We start from the raw sequence: 14,593 nt of genomic DNA, 5'->3' as shown, positions 1-14,593 counted from the left end.
TAAAACTGTTATGATTAGCTGAGAGTCTAACATGCTTTCTTGTAATGACCTATAATTAAAAAAAATAGATTGTGTTCTTCGAGGTTGATTAAAAAGCAGATGAACTGTTTTACAGACATATAAATATTAGTTCACCCACTTTATTTTATCATTGCATGCATATGTTATTAATCCTCGACAAATTAGTTTAAATTAGCTCTGTAAAAATAGTCATTAAAAGCAACAGAAAAGAAAAAAAAAAGTAGTAATATGATAAATGGTTAATGAAATACACACAACTAAGAATGAATACAGTAAAATTTCTATCCAACTAGGAAGCTATGTTGGGTTGCAGAAATATTCAAACAAAATATTATCTACGTAGGTGCATTAACATAAAATTTTGCCTAGATCTAACAAAATTCCATCCCTGCCCCACCCCACCTTCTGAAAAATAGGCTAAGCTCCCTTGGGTCTCCTTGATTTTCTGCTTTCACTATGCAAGGACTTGAGAATTGTAGTGCTAACAGCAAAGGGAGTGGGTAGGAATATCACCAGACCAGAGTATGGTCTGGCCCCTCTTAACTAGCTAGCAGAGGTCAACCAGCATTGCAAAAGATGCTTTTGAGGAACTAGAAAATATTTATCAATGGCTTTTCTCTAGGGTGTTCCTCGTCAGGTCAAGAGAACCAAGACTCTAGTGAAACAGAAGTATTTTTGTCATGCATACTATATATTGACTAGCCAATTGCCCATCAAGAATGATGTTGGGGGGGGAGGTGCCACCCAGTGCCCCATAATGCTGCCGCTCTGCCTCTAGCCCCATGGGCCCCCCCACTTCATCTGGCTCTGTGTGCCCCCCCACATCTGCTGGATGCACCTCTGGTCCCATGTGGCCCGCCTCAACCTCCGTGGCGGGAACTGCAGTGACATGACAGCAGGGATTGAGGAGCTGGGGGCAACTCTCCCACCCCTCAGTCCCTGGTGTCATGGGGGGGCGGGGACAGAGTCCTGTGTCTGGCCCACCCCTGCTTCTTGTCCAACCCATTTCTCCCGCCCCTCCTCCCCGCGTCGGTTCCGGGCCCATTTCTCCCTTTGCTCTGTAGTTGCTGGGGGAGCAGGGTGGGGGGAGGGGCATGGCCAGTGCCTTTCTGTCTGTTCCATCGCAGGAAGCAGGGCAGGGGTGGTCCCCTGTGTCCCACTCCATGCCCCTGCCATCATAGGGCCCCTGCCATTTCCCTCCCACCCTGGCCAGGGCCACTCCCCCCTACTGCTTCAGGCTGGGGGGCAGGGCCTCCTCCCCCCCAGTCCATTGCCACTGTCGCCTCAGGCCGTCATGGTGGTGCAGCCGCCACCTGCTTTCTGAACGCTTGCACTCTGATTGGCTGTTTCAGACAACCAGTCAGAGTGCAAATAAAGCGTTATGGACAGACAGACTAAGCTTTTATAATATTAGAATAATTAATAATACCATGTGGCTTAAAAAATAACAGTACCCTCTTGATCAATTGGCCAGATCAATAGTACAAGAAAAATATTGGGTGACACTGTGGTCCCAGTGAAATTAAAAAAAATACCATTGGGGACAGGATTCCACTTTCAATGTATATGTATAAAGAGAGAGAGAAAACTGACAACTCTCTCAAAGCAAGAGGAAAGAAAAGAAAAGCTGCAGCTTCAGTCTAGTTATAAAGCAATACAAGTAGAAGTATGAATTTGATTAAAAACAACATCCCCCTCCCTCCCTTTTTTTGGAATCTCAAAATTGTGCCTCTGCTTTTCATAGGCTTAGCAAGATGAAAAAGCTTATCTATGCACTACTCTTACAGTGCACTCTGTTTTGAAGACTAAGCAGAACCTGGCCCTCAGGATAGAACTCCATTTTCCTTTGCATATCAATAAGTGGCAGTTTTCTAGCTGTTTGTCTTGGCTACTGCTTTACACTTTGGTCATGTAAATCTGAACACACAGTCTATGCATACACAACCTCTATATGTGCAGACGCAGCCCTGTCATGAATGCCCCTGAACAAAAGTCCCTGAAAAGTCCTAAAGGTTTACATATATTAAAAATATATATTTTTTAAAAACTGCACTGAAAAACTTTATAAGTTAGCATTCTTAGTGCATGTGCAAAAATATTATAAATATAAAATTTAACACGTTCAGGCGCCTAATTGTAGACTGAGCCCACATATAAGTAGAGTATGGTTTTTATGGTTCTCTTGGAGGAAAACAGTAGACTTAAAGTCAGAACAATACAGAAATAATTAGCTTCATTATAATTCTCAGATATTTCACTCCACCCAGGTTAATTTGCAGTTGTGAACAAAAGAATCTGGAAGCCCACACACTACTGAGAATAAATAGTGATTATAACCGATCCAGTGTTTGTTGTCTCATCATAGTTGGCTTAGAAATAGGAGAGAATTGTTAATGTAGTTTTCCTCTGCTTGATGTTACTTCTGCCACTTCCACTTCTACCCTCCCAAACGTAAAGACATCTGGTTAGGATCATAAATTGTATTGTTATTTTGACTAACCTTTTATTGTCTCAGCTAGGGCCTGTACGTTTGGATGCCAAGAGAACAGTACAGATAAATTTACAAAAAATCATGGACTATTGGACTAAGCTCCAGATAGGACAATTAAATACTAGTCTATATGCCACACTATCTCAAAAAAGGAAAGCTTAGGTTCTGTGTAGCAACCTGAGATAGCACTTTGTTTAGAGATCAAGTGTTTGCCTTGATCTTTATTGTAATTGTTTAAGTCATTATGCTTACAGAAATGACATCTTCTGCCATATCTAATAAAGTAATCATCTTTTTCTTACTGTAAGGTTATGAGTATATAGTGAAACTCTATGAAAAGATATAGCCTACTAGTGGAAGTACCAACAAGTCTTGCCCCTGAGCTTGGAGTACATATCAAATATCTGATCTAGAAATCAGTGTACCACAAAAACCATAGCAGCACTGCCAATTGGGTCATTTACTGTAGGTTGCCAGCCAACGTGTACTGCTGAGAGCTCTGTCCAAGAAGCCAGGAAGCTACTTCTAGCAGTAATATTTAGAATGGCTCTGAAAGAAACAGGCAGGTTGATGTTATGACTGGAGGAGATCACAGTATTTAAAGAATAAGATAGGGAAGGCCTACACAAGAGCCCTGGCAGCCTGGATTAATGTTTAAGACACTTTTTTTCCTAGGATAGAAAATGATTGCTAGTCTGTTACTGTTTAAAGTAGAACAGCCTTCATGAGCATGTGCTTTGTTATCTAAAAAAGTGCTGAGAGAAAGAGGAAAAAGAGAAATTCATCAAGACCAATCATTGGCGTCATGTTCTTCCCAAAAGGGAATTCATCTTGTCTGTGTGGCGGATGTGATGGTCACCCTATGCTTAAAACGTTATATGCTTCAAAGAAACCAAAAGTGCAAAATATCTAAAAATCATATCAGCATTTCCTTAATCCCTGCAGATTGCAATGTTGTCAGTCAAGTAGAATCCTTAAGAAATTATGGAAACACATTTATTATGCAACTTGTTCTCCTTTCATTGAGAGCCAGAATCTTCCCTGGTCTCACTCCACTTAAGTCATCTTACGACTATTGCTAGTAAAGTCACTGTAGTTAGACCAGGGGTGAATCTGGCCCTTTTGTTTGTATTATCTGTACTTTTTGTACTCCAGAGGCCAGTGTGACACTTGATACTATACACAACCTGAGCCTTTCAAGCAGTGCTCTCTGTATCAGATTAATGATGCTCTGAATTACACAGGCAGCAAATCAACCAAATCAATACACATACAATAGTTCAGGTGGTTTTTTGTTGAAAGGATGAAGGGCTTGCTGTGGCAACAACCCCGGAAAGATGGAAATATGTGGGCAGATGGTAGTGGGGCCTCATTTGGACAAGTGAGCAGTTTGAACTACTATCATCCCACCTGGCATGTGACCTGAAGGAGTTTGGCTTAGAGTTCTTTCCTCCCTTTCTCATGATCCTTTGTTCATTGTGTTATACCATTGACAGGTGTTTGAAATCCATATGTTAACTGCTGCTTACAGCTCTTTACAACCAGAGTAAAGCAATCTGAGCTTCAGGAAAAATTCAAAAGCAAAAAGGCCAAAACATTTACTTAGGAGCATTAAGCCAGGATTTTAAAAAGTTCCTAAGGTCATATTTATGTGTCTATATAATTTGTCTGATTTTTCAAAAGTGATTTGTACTCCCTGGCCATATCTACATGAGACAGTGACTGCTCAGTAGCCTGATACTACTAGCGTTGTGTTGCAACCACCATGACATGATGCTTCTGTACAGTAGCGTCACGAAAATGGTGTTAATCAGAGGTACTGTGCAGTAGCTTGGGTTACTGCACAGTTATTTAGTACTTTTGTATACCCACTAGGTCTACAGAAACCATACTACCGAGACTATTAGATCCCCAGTTCCCCTCACATAACCCTAGGTGCCCAGACTACCCCGTAGTTTAAAGGCACCGATTTCCAGAGCTCAGGCTTTGTAGACACTCAAGGTGTACAGTTTACTTTTTCATGGACATGTGACTGATTGCAAACAGACACACAGACTTTAATGGATTTAAGAACCAATCATTTTATTTTAGTTAATGCAAGAAATACACAATGCCGCTACAAACTTGATCTAGACAGATCTCACCATTGTTGATCATTCTTTAGGTACAGATCAAGGTCCTTTGAAGGCCTTCTCCCTTCTCTCCTTAAAAGCATGGAATCAATATTCTGTCTCAAATGGTTGGTGAGAAGACCTCTCTTTTATAACTTTTCTCATATGATCCTTTGATCAAACTCACTAGGTGATGAAAGTTGCCTGTCTAGCAAACCTTTGTTTACTTACCTCTCCCCTGATTTGTCCTAGGTTGGGGTAAGCAAAATACAGTCTGTGAGCTGGATTCAGTCCACCAAGTGATTCTATCTAGCTTGCAGTAGGTCCCACAGCCCTGCCTGGCCCAGGCGCAGAGGGGTGCCTGGGCCGTGGGCGTGGCAGCTGGTCCCACTGTCCCTTGATGCAGAGATGCCACATGGTGCAGAGTGGAGACTTCCCTATCCCCACCTGAGGCTCTTGGACATGCTGGTAACAGTAGTCTGTGAGGCCAGGCAGTGTGGTGGTGGGGCAGAGGTGGTACGCCAGCCAGACTCAGCTTTCTGGCAGCCCCTGTACTGGTGGCTCACTATGGATAATGTGTAAATGTTGAAAGTGGAGGGGCACAACTTCACGCCACCACTGCCATCCCTGCTGCTGCCAGGCACTGGCTCTGGCCAGGCTGCAGCCCTGTGCCCCATGCCTCACCATTGGTGCAGAAATCTGGGAGACGCAGGTCCCCCCCACTGTCCCCCACTCCACCCCTGCTCGCTCTGCTCTTACATGCCTGGCTGTCACCACCAATGTCTCCCCTGCTGCCATCAGGTCCGGTCCTGCTGCCTGGGCACTCCGGCCCATTCACCATGGGCACTGGACAAAGCGGGTGAGGTCTTTATGGAGACCAACTTCAGGCAGGGCGCACTTGATGCAGTGGATGAGAAAGGGCTATGGGTAGGCAGGGAATGGCATCTGGGAGCGGGACCGGTGGGTGGAACTGGGGCTGGGATTGTAGGGCAGTGACAGTGCAGGGCTGGGTCCTGGGGTACGGCCGCAATCCTCTCCCCACACTCTCCTGCGACAGGTGCCAGTTCCAGATTATCCTGAGAAAATCATTGGGCTGGCTGTGTAAAATGGCAATACATGTAAACTCTCCTTAATGAAAAAGAGATATAACTCAGTTTTAGCAATGGCAGAATGAGGTGAGGAATCTGTATCCTGCAAGAAGAATCAGGCGATAATTTTTAACCAACAACCACTAAAAAGATCTAATTCGGAAGCCCAGACTGCTTTCCCAGCACAGGATGCCCTGGGGGAGGTGGGGCAGGAATCCTCCCCATAATGGCTTTTCGTGTTGGTCCAGGGAGGTAAGGAAAGTGAATCTACCTCAGAGATTTATTTGGGATTCCTCAGAATGAATGTTGTTACAACAATGCACAATACTATCTTAACATAATATAAAGGAAAATAAAATATTTAATGGTGAAAAATTAAGGGAGTTTGCAGTTGTATTTATAATGCTGTCAGCATCTGTAATGGACTATGTGGACCATTTAGAGAAGCTTGCCAGTTTCCCCTCTATGTTTTTTGTTAATTTACTGTGTCTAGCTGCCCTTATCCACAAACCAAATCTTATGACTATTACAACCGGAGAAAAGAACACTTTATTGTCTGTTGTTGGCAAATCACCCAAAGTCCCCTCCCAACTTAACAAGCTTTAAGCTTCAGTAAGACACAAGACACTTCAGAAAAAAACATCGCCACAAGGCTAATGATGACAACAACTGCCAGCAAACTTTCCACTGCAAGCGAGTAAAGACTTGAAATGAATTTTAGCTCAAGTTTTGTTTTAGTAGCATCAGTGACATGTCTGTGCCGGCAAAAGCTCATATTGCATTCCTTAACACTAGGACTCTGGGCCTGTCTTCTAGAGTCATTAGATTGCAACAGCCTAGTGATAATGAGTAGATTTGTGAAGGCTTTTAGCAAAACTGACTTTTTCTTCCTTAGAATGGTACTTTTGCTGTAAAATGGCAGTGAAACAAAAAGTGATGGAGATATCCTCCTGCAGAAGAGAGATGAGAATATTTTTGGATAATGAAACTCAACTGAGATGTGCTCCAGACATGGAAGAGAGATGTTGACTGCTCAGGAGTCTTGGTTTGTTAGCTTCAGCACAGCAGCCAGGAAATTTATGGTTACATCTCTGATGATGATTCACTTTGTGACAAGTATTATAGGTCCAAATTAATGTCAAGGTGGGGAGTTCTTGGGTTTAGGCTATTGTTTGAGGAATCCTCCCTGTTGGTTGTTTATTGTAAGCCACTCTGAGCCACCTGGATAGTGCTGGAACACGCACAAAAAAAATAGAAACAGGACGAAATATGTGAGCAATGACTCAATAGTGAGAACAAGAGGTGTCTAGTCAGACCTTTATCTTTTCCCGCTTAGTGTACCCATCTCTAGTATAAAGTTAATATTTCTCATTATCCTGACATGACAAGGATGTTGCAAAGACTCTGTTTAGTTAATCTATGCAAAACACCATGAGGATAATTAGCTGAAAAGAAAATATAATATATGGCAAAGGAAAAAAGAATATAAAGTGTAATTAACACAATTTATCTGTTGCTGATATGGCTTGATGCCACTTTACTGTCTTAGTACAAAAAAAAAGTGTCATATTGCTCAGCCTCTTAAGGAACCATCAAGAAAACATGAACAAAAGCAAGCCAGTATGTCCTGGTAATGTCCTGGCTGGAGTATCTATTTCAAATCTTTTGCAGTAGTCTCTTAAGAACAGGAGGAATTCCTCCTAAAATAACTTTAAGTTAGGGTAAAATCTTGTGGTAAAATGGCCTATTGTGAGGATGCTGCCTAAAGGAGCAGGAACATAGTTTAAAAGACTACCTTTTGACATGTTTTAATTATTGCTCCTGTGTTCACAATGAATCTAGAGCTGTGTTTGCTGCTGCATTTTTCAATGTGTTTTCAGGTGCTATGCGAATAACCATTGGGGTACAATTCATACTTTTTCTTGAATGGTACTCTTGTATTAATAATTCCTGTTAGACTCACTGCTTTTTTACCATAAGTAAGGGTGCTGTATTAGATTGTCACTTATGCTGTTATTATAATGCTTTTTACATATGCTTGCCTGTCAATTTTCTCTTATTTATTCTGTTAATTTCCAATGATGTTGCACACGAATCATGAAATAAGTAATGAATACAAAATTATGTATTTATTCATTGGCCTTTGCATATTGTGTCTGGTGGTCAATTTTGTTTGACAATATTTTACCTACACAAATGAGTTGATTACTTCCTCCAAGGCTTTGTTTTAGTCAGACACTCCTATAAACTGTGCAATATTAGAAGGGGACATGCCTTGTGGTGAGAAAAGCGATTACACAGAATTGCCACCTTTTTTACTTACTCTTACTAACTAAATCTAATCCCTGTGCCATGATCAGACTAACACGTGTTTAATTCTTTGATCTAAGTGTAGTTCTCTTTTGCTCCAAATAATATCACAACCTAACACAGCTATGGTGTCTTCTTGCTGCTGCATATATGAATCAGCATATTCTAGATCAGATTGTGATCCCGTTGATCAGACTGGGTGCAACTACATGTGCATTTTACTGCTAAGTTGACTAATTAGCTCCTCAGTAAAGCATCACTATCTACATGAGGGGCTATTAGGTCAGAGTAAAATAATTAACTCTGCTGAAAGATAGTACTGCCCAACACAAGTACTATCCTATAGTGGAGTTACTTAGTGTGCCACAATGTATGTGTAGACAGTGACTGGGGCTGGCTGGGACATGAGAGTGCTACAGTGTGGGGGCTGCCTCCTGGCTAGCCCCATACTGTGGCACCCTTGTGCCTCAGTCAGCCCCTCTGCGGCACTTTGAGCTGGAGTAGAGCAGCCCTGGGCTGGCAAGTTGACCCTCCACATGGCCCTGATAGTTGGGGCTGCATTGCCCCAGCTCAATGTAATATGATTCCAGGCACACAAGTAAACACTGTGCCCAAGAGCAATAAACTCTGGGCACACATTATACCAGAGTTCATTCAGCTGCGTTAATTGCATGTGTAGATGTGCCCAGCAGGTGAATCTACACATACAATTAATGTGATTGAATATACTCTGGCTCAATTTGAGACAGAGTAAACTAGTCCCTACGTCACCGTCTACACGTGCATTTCAGCGCAGTGATTTACTGCGTTGTCACATACCACTTGTATGTGACGGGACTGTCTGGCTGTGTAGTAAATTAGTCTACTGCACCCTAATTGCCACACATATGTAGACAATAACGCTTTACTATGCATTCAGTTAGTCTAATGTGAAGTAAAGCGCATGTGTAGATGTGTCCACTGGGCACATCTACACATTCATTAATGTGCCCTAATTATGGTGTATTAAGTTAGTACCTGTAACAATAGGTACATGTACCTGTACAGGTGTAGGTACCTCTAACTTAATGCTCTGTAATCACTGCTACTATGTATTAGCACAAATGCACATTTTTTTAGCAATGTTAATGCGCGTTAGACTAGATCTACTGCGCATTAACACTGGTTTTGCCCACTGTGCTAATGCAGAGTCCTCTGCACATTGTGTCTCATGTAGACATGCCCACTGAGTAGTACTTTACAATACTGAATATCACCATTAGTAATGTAAAGCACTACTGCTGAGTCTGAATGCAGGTAACACAGTATGATCCTCTGATTGCAGAAATCATCTTATTTGTTTTGTTTTGTTGTTATGATTGTGAAAAACAACACAGGAAGCATACAGCTTGATCTTTAGATCCCAGACTGAGTTTGCAGCACTGGAAGTTAGGAAAACTTTTTTATCATTAGACTGAGAAAATAGTTATAAAGTCATGGAAAGATTATAAGCATGAAGCCCCATGTTACCATTTTTACAGTCATTTTCAGAACATAAATGCACTTTACTGTTTGCAGCTAGCTAGTAAACAATACATAGAATAGGAGTTTTTTTTAATTGGACAAAACTGCCAAATAAAGCATTCTCATATCCTATAAAAATATAAGCCTTCTAAGGGGACTCTAAGCAGAAGGATTTATGCTTATGATCTAATCAATAGCATACAAAGAATGACTGAGCAAAATGGGACATACTGCAAAGGGACCATTATTACCCTGTCTGAAGTAGAAAATACTGAATGTAGACAGGAAGAATTCTGGGACTTGTAGTTTCTGTTGAATGGTTTGTACACACACACACACACACACACACACACGAAACACAAGGAAGTTCTTTATTTTACTGGCATATATTCTATTACTCTCTGCAGAGCAAGTTAGTGCACTCTTTGATGTTATGCAGTCTATATTACTTTTATTCTTTACAGATGGAATGAAATAAAGTTAAACTCCTACACACTTTTTTCAGGCAAAACTCCCAAATTTGGCGAAAATAATTTCAAATAAAAAGAAATAGTAATATGCTTCAGATTTCAGTAGATGTTGCTAATATATTTTTGCTTCACCTTGCTTCATTTTATTTTTCTATGAGCCATATGGGGTGCTGGGTGATGATTCTTTTTACTCAGAATTCCTCACTTGGTTTCAGTGGGGATTTCTGCTTAAAAATTGGCAGTATGAGTTAATATGGTAGTGAATGAAGTAGAATAAGTGTGCTCAAAGAAACAGAATAGGTGATTTGCAAAACCAGAGGTTGTTACATGTGAACTTGATAATGTTTTAATTTGGGCCATTCTATCCAGGAGCACAAATCTTCCTCTGAAACAAAGGAACATTTCAAATAATTGAATTGTTTCATTCCACAAAGATGTTCACTTAAAAAAAACACAGTCTCCTCAGAGCTGCTCTACCGTAGTTTCTCTGCCTCAGGGGTAGGATTCTTCCCTATGAGGGGGAGGATTTTTGGCTGGGCATTAGGGAGACACTAAGACTGGGTATTTGGGAGTGGATTTGTCCCTGAGGGCAAAATTATCCTTTTTGAACAGCTGTTTGATTTCTAATGCATTTTCCATAGTTGTTGTCTATTGGGACACCTTATGTGGGAGATTCACTTTTACATAAATATTTCCAAACCTGATTCAATAGCTTATGAGGTCTCTATTATGCTTTGCACAGTTGCTTGTTATGTACACATACGTGTTTTGTTCCTCAGCAGATGAATGTACCAAATGATAACATCACAATATATTTAAATGCTGATCTGCTGGCAAATTATACAAGAATACTTCAGGTTTAGCATGTAATAGGTTCTAATCCCAGGAAGAACAATTTAGCTCTTCATCTTCCAAAATAGATAAGTGGAGTTCTATGCAATTCCCTATGTGTGGGTCTTTGTTAGCATAACCAGCTTGCTCTTTATTTGTTAAAAACTAACCAACTATCACTTACTGAACAACTGACAGGGTCCATACCCACTCCAATTGGGTGAAGTCCAGTGCTTAACCACAGGTTAAAGCTGGTAGTCAATATTGCAGTATAAAGGCAATCTCTTCATGTTCTCATTAGTGTATATTGAATTTAAACTGTCAGGAGCCAAATAATAAAGTCTCTGTGCTTGCTATTACTTCTACTGAAGTTGATGGGAACATTTCTGCTGACTTCAAAATGAATAAGACTGAATCCAGTTTCCCCTCTACTGTTTAGAAACCCCCCTGCCAAACAGTGTGGAGCTCTGTTGTGGGGCATAATACGTATTTAATATATGCTGCCTTCAAACCCAGAAATCATTACATGACAGGAACTTGGAGAAAATTGATAGCTAGGTAGCATTCTTGTCCAGCATTCTGGGCAATATTTAGAATCTTTCACTGATTCTACAAAGGAGCAATCTTTTACTCTTTCTCCAAGTAACAAAAAATCCTGCCTTTGATAAGAAAATGAATTTCTTGCTTCAGTCATGTCATTTCCCTTTTGCTCTTGTACTCATAGATGTCATGCACCATTGATTCAGCTTTCAGTAGGAGGCTTCAAAAGGAAGCAGATTGCTAAGTACAGAATAAGTGGGAAAAGTGCCCAAAGACAGAGATATTCCAGAAATAAAATTTAACTTAGCATGTCTCGCATGGGTTTCTCTTAACTTCTACTGGTCAAAATTTGTGTTATTTCTCTGATAAAACTAATTTAGAATTAGTTGTTTTGATTTTTAAATCCTCATTGCAATGATACTGAGCAATAGTGAAAAGTGCTCATTTTCATAATCAAGGCATTTGATTGAAATTATCCATTTTAAAAAAATTCAGAATATGAAACATACACATACCTATAAGAGAGTTACTTACGGTTAGTAAAACATTGATAAACAGAATAGAAAAGGAAGTCAGAAAACTTAAATCATGTCACTAGATGGAGCCAGAAGCACCAATTTTATCCAGCTTTCCTTCTGCCTATACAAATATGGTTAAAATTAGTGCCCCTAGTGCCATCTACTGAAGTGGTCTAAGTTTTCACTGCAGACATAGGACATCTATTAGATATGCTTGAGGATGCAGATTATGTTATTTTACTATTATTTATAATGAATGGGATTTCTAGAGTGTTTTTATTTACTGAAAACCAGGTACAGGTGGAGGAAATATGTTTTGTTCACTTAGAACTATGTTAAGAATCGTTCTTTAGACTTATAACTACCTTCTATACAGGTCTCTCAACATATTTTTCAAATATTAATAAATTATTGTATTACAGTACTGTCTAAGAGTACCACCCATAAGCTAGGAATTCAATATGCTAGGTGCTATATAAACAAAAAATAAATTCACAGTTTTTGTCCCATGAGGCTTATAACCTAGGTGTCATATCTCCAAAGGGGTAACTGAGGCAGAGTGAGTTTAAGTGATTTGTCCTAGGGTAGACCAGAAGTTCATGTCAGAACCAGGTATGGAAAACAGTGTTCCTGATTCCTATGAAGGGAAAACTATATTATCCTTATTAAAGAAATCACAAAGAAAATCACCTTTTTACAGATTAACTCTACATATGCCTTGGGCAGCTAAATACTTATGAACAGATCAAGTTTGTGATATTTTGTTTCTTGATCCTTCAAAGATCTAATGCCACAGAGCAGCTTTATGACCATTATTGCACTCCAGAGTTAGTTTCTAGGAGCTGAAATTGACAGGGGAAGATTTTTAAGATATCCTCTGGATCTAATTCCCAAATATATTCATTACTATCAGCTACACAGAGGGTGTAGTGCTACTGAAATGGAATTAGTTGGAATACATGCCATAAGTTGTGTTCTTTTGTATGAGGCTAAGCAGTTAAAAACTTGTTTCCTTTCCAGATACACTGAAACACATTTTGAATAGAAGGACTTACAAACATATTCAATAAATTTTCATAAGTAAATCACCATTTACGTTTCTAATGTGGACTTCTGAAACTATTATGTTGGAGGATGTAGGAGAACCAAAATAAGCAAGAATCTTTTATTTTGTAAAAATGACTGCTTCCATTCATAGTGGAAATATGCAGTAAGGCAGCACTTGGGGCGTATTTGTATGACTGTTGGATATGCTATAGCCTGTTAACTGTATGACAGGGCATTTTGTTCAATTTACTACCTATGCGTGTTGTCCATTTACTTCTCTCCTTATTTGTGTTTCCTTATTTATTTCTCCCTGTGATTTTACAACAGTAGCAATGAATGTAGAAAAGAACAACTCCAGCAGTGCTTTCCAATTATTTATTTTGAATAACAAATCCCCAATCTCCATTATTTTGTGGCTAACTAAAAATATGGTTACCTGGTAGGATTTTATGTATCTACTGGTACTAAACTCTTGGTGGATTTCTGTTGTTTACCTTTGGGAAAGAATTTTAACAGCAGTGAACATTTAAAGAGGCAGTGGTGAGAGAAGAGGGGCTTTTCACATCACAACTTGGAAACACTTGGCTGTTTCATCACTGAATGGATGGGACTTGCACATTTGTCAGCAGCTACCGGCTTAGTGCAGTCTTCTTAGCCTGCCTGAGCATGCATGCTTTCTTAATGGAAAATATCCTGGCCTGCTGTATCAGCAATTTTTCTCAGTTCTTCTCCAAAATCTAAGCTGCTCCAAACTGGAATTCTCCATGTTGAGTTTGTGCATTGTGTGCCAGGTGTTTCTGGTTGCCAACACTTCAAAATAAACATGCAGTTAATGCTGAATTCCATTGGAAATCCTATAGGACATCTACTGAGATTTGCTTTAATACCCAATGAGTTAATCAGGATTAATAGCAATATAATAAACACCACAGGATTAATTTCAATACAATAAATACTGCAGGAATTAACGTTGATTAGGTCATTATTTTGAGTAGCTACCCATTTATTTTGTTTTTTTCTCCTGCCATGACATCTTTATTTTTCCCACAGATCACTAAGATTTAGCCACAGACAGAAGACAAATAGTTCCATTTATTTTTTCATTGGCAGATCAGAAAAGGGTACTTGCACCACCTAGTGTATCATGTGCTAGAAAGCTTTCCAAAGCAGAAAATCAGGGAAAGGTATGGAACACGTTTTGAAAAGCCACCATTCACTTCCATACATGAAAACTGCTAACTTTATTGACCCGAGGGCCTGCAAATACCCATGAGTCTCAGTGCAGCAGCATATAACAATTTGAATTTGCATGAGTTTTGAATGCTTAACAAAATGGAAAAGAAAACCTGTAGTAAGCTGAACTCAGAAAAAAAATGTGAGGGAAAAAATCCCTTTAGCAAAGAAAGAGCATCAATTACCATGCAACACATGAAAAGTGCCTGTGTCAAGAATGTGTATAGTATTAGGCACTCAGGTTCTGATTCAGGAAAACATGTAAGCACATAAATTTCAGGCCTGTAAGCCTGAAGCATGTGTAAAATATAAGCATATGCTTAATTATTGCTGACCTAAGACCTCAGATACACCTGGATTCAGACTTGTATGTGTGGCATAGGAACATAAATCAAATAGACTACAGTCTTTGTTAAGAATGTATCCTCTT

This window comes from Alligator sinensis, unplaced genomic scaffold (genome assembly GCF_000455745.1).
Source record: "Alligator sinensis unplaced genomic scaffold, ASM45574v1 scaffold1248_1, whole genome shotgun sequence".
Taxonomy (NCBI): domain Eukaryota; kingdom Metazoa; phylum Chordata; order Crocodylia; family Alligatoridae; genus Alligator; species Alligator sinensis.
The sequence above is the reverse complement of the archived record's forward strand: the minus strand, read 5'-3'. Positions refer to the sequence as shown.